Source organism: Diadema setosum, chromosome 13, assembly GCF_964275005.1.
Source record: "Diadema setosum chromosome 13, eeDiaSeto1, whole genome shotgun sequence".
Classification (NCBI taxonomy): Eukaryota; Metazoa; Echinodermata; class Echinoidea; order Diadematoida; family Diadematidae; genus Diadema; species Diadema setosum.
Window position 1 is genome coordinate 36,154,416 of NC_092697.1, and position 2,679 is coordinate 36,157,094.

Here is a 2,679-nt window from a genome sequence, read left to right on the forward strand (position 1 = left end):
GGGCTATGACCTCTCTAGAAAAGAGAAACCAAAGCCGAAAGTATCGTTTGTCGACGTATTGTCTGTCACCGCGTCAGACATTACATGTATTATTGTCATTTAGCACTGTCCACATGTATCGATTTCTCTACCCTAAATATATCGTTATGCGATTGTTCCATCTCCGCAATCGTATCTTTTGGGCGCCCTCTCCAAGGTCTATATAGCCCTAGTCTGTCATCGTCAGACTTTATACAGATAATGTGTAAAATCTTCTCGGAAACATCATTGTTTTGTAGATCCACTTGATCTAAAAGAATTATCTCTCTTATATATGAAAAGGGAAATTAGGTTTATTCCTAGGTTACATCACTTCGTGGCTTTTGTTGTCACTATAATAATACAGAATGTTGCCAACGGTAAAATTCATCGCAGGGTTGTTCATTTTGCTCAGTGATTTAGTCTGTTTTTGTGTATATGTTGCGTATTTTGTTTCGCCGATTCTTTAATTTCATATTAAAGAGAGACAACGAGAGTGGAAGTAAAGTCACTGTTATAGAAAAAAGCCATGCTGCTAAGCGGGATAGGGTTAAAAATGCATCAAAATTAATTACTGAATGTGGTGATAGAGTGGTGAACGTGGAGGTATATACTAAAAAATGGGGGAGAAAGAGCTGAATTTAGGGCTCTCGTGCCATTATACTTTAGCAACGAGCTGTCTTTTTACCTGCAAATTTACCTGCTATTACCAGTCATTACTTTATCAGTCATTTTGCAAGTCATTTTACCTGCCATTTTACCTGTCGGTTGTCGCTTAGTATATGACTGCGGGGTTATAGTGCCGCTCCCGCGATGAGACGGAACCGGTTCGCGAACAACCAGGATTGACCGGAAACGCGAATACCCGGCATGGCGGAGAATCTTTCCTGTTCTTTCAATAAAAAGTATAGCTGATTAACCCTTCTCCTTTGTTGTCCTCCTTATGTCCTTCCGTTTTTTCTGTTGTTGCAAATTGTTCATTATTCTATAAGAGAAAGGACCGGTGTTCAAGTTCCTCATGACTGAAGTGCAGTTTTCATTTCGTGAACAGAAAAAAAGACCCGAAAGCAATACATCTCGTATCGAATTTAAAAAGAAAAAAAAAAAAGAGAGTGATTTTTAAATTTTTCCTCTCTGATTTATATTCCTCTTTTTTTTTTCAGCCTGGTCAATTTTCTGACTTCTTTACGACTGGGGGAGCAGAACCTTTTCTATAAAGGATGAGGCCATTAGAGGTGTACGTATATGATAAAGTATTATCATTCTGCACGGCTGGAGTATGCATGTATATACAAGTGTACTTATTCTCATTTTGATTGGGGTAGGGGGCAAAATGCTCACATCTCCAATCTACCTCAGTGGGTGACAATTTGAACATGATGCCATTGAAGAATATGCCACATATAGAATCTGTCCATGAATCATCTTTAACTGCTAAGGAAGTATTATAAACATTCAATTGTTATTCTGCTTTAATCCATTACTGTACATTTGGCTTTATAATTGAGCCTGGGATATCAAGACTAAGTTTCTTCATATAACCCGGCAAACAAGTGATGGCGCCATGCCAATTTCTGCGAAATGTATTGATCTTTGACTCTCATTCAGGACAGGAATTTCAGGTCATCATACTGCGGTACAAATCAAAAAGGGATAATGCTTTCGGCAGGTGTAAATTTCAAAACTACGTCATCCATCGGTTTCTGAGTATTGCGAGGCTGCGTGATTCTGCAATATTTTGTATAATATTCATTAACTCTCGGATTGCCGGTTAGTATTGCGAAGGACGGCAGGGGGTGAAATAATCACCCCGCCCCTAAAATGTTAGGTTTGGAATGAGGGTGCATGGTTAAATCAGGGAGGTGAGACGATTACCTCCCTGGTTAGATCGTAGACGTGTATCACATCTATTGTAGTATTTTGCCCAGGTGTTGAAGAGGAATACATCGTCAGATACAAGCATAGAGAATCCAAAATCAGCTCCTTGTCGTTTAACTTGCATATTTAGGCCTTCTTTGTTTTGCATTTGATTTTGCATACGCCACTGCAGTGAAACTTGGCATGTATGATGTATAGCAAGTGCCCTGTGAATTTATTATTTCGACGTGTGACATAAAGATCGCAGCAAGCTAAATTTTCCCTGCTTTATTCAACAAAGTGATAAACATGAAAGACTAAAACTCGTCGTATATCTATCTCTGTCCCTTATATTTTGCAGATGATGCATTTAGGAAAATTGTTACCTGTTGGACTTTTTCGTCTAAAGGAAAGATATTTTAACATTGCTTTTCTCGCAGAAAAAAGAAAAAGATCATTTAATTAATAGAAAGGTACAAAATCGGGGTGAAATGTTATTGGTGAGATGGATGACCAGTAATCTATTTAGACGGAGCCTGTGGTAGGAATAGATACGTGTCTGGTATAGAGGGAGTGTACATTGTTTTTCCTCATCTTCTCAGCAGGGTTACAAAAAGGGAAAACACATCGGACGTGACATTCACGGTTCCGTCCAGGAACAACGTGTGTATCTCATAAACATATCATATTGTGTCTAATGTGTATGTATGTGGGGGTGTATAGTAATACGAGTGTCTGTGCGTATGTGTGTCATAATATGGGAAGGAAGGTGGAGGGTGGAGGAACCGCCACATCCTCTCTCTC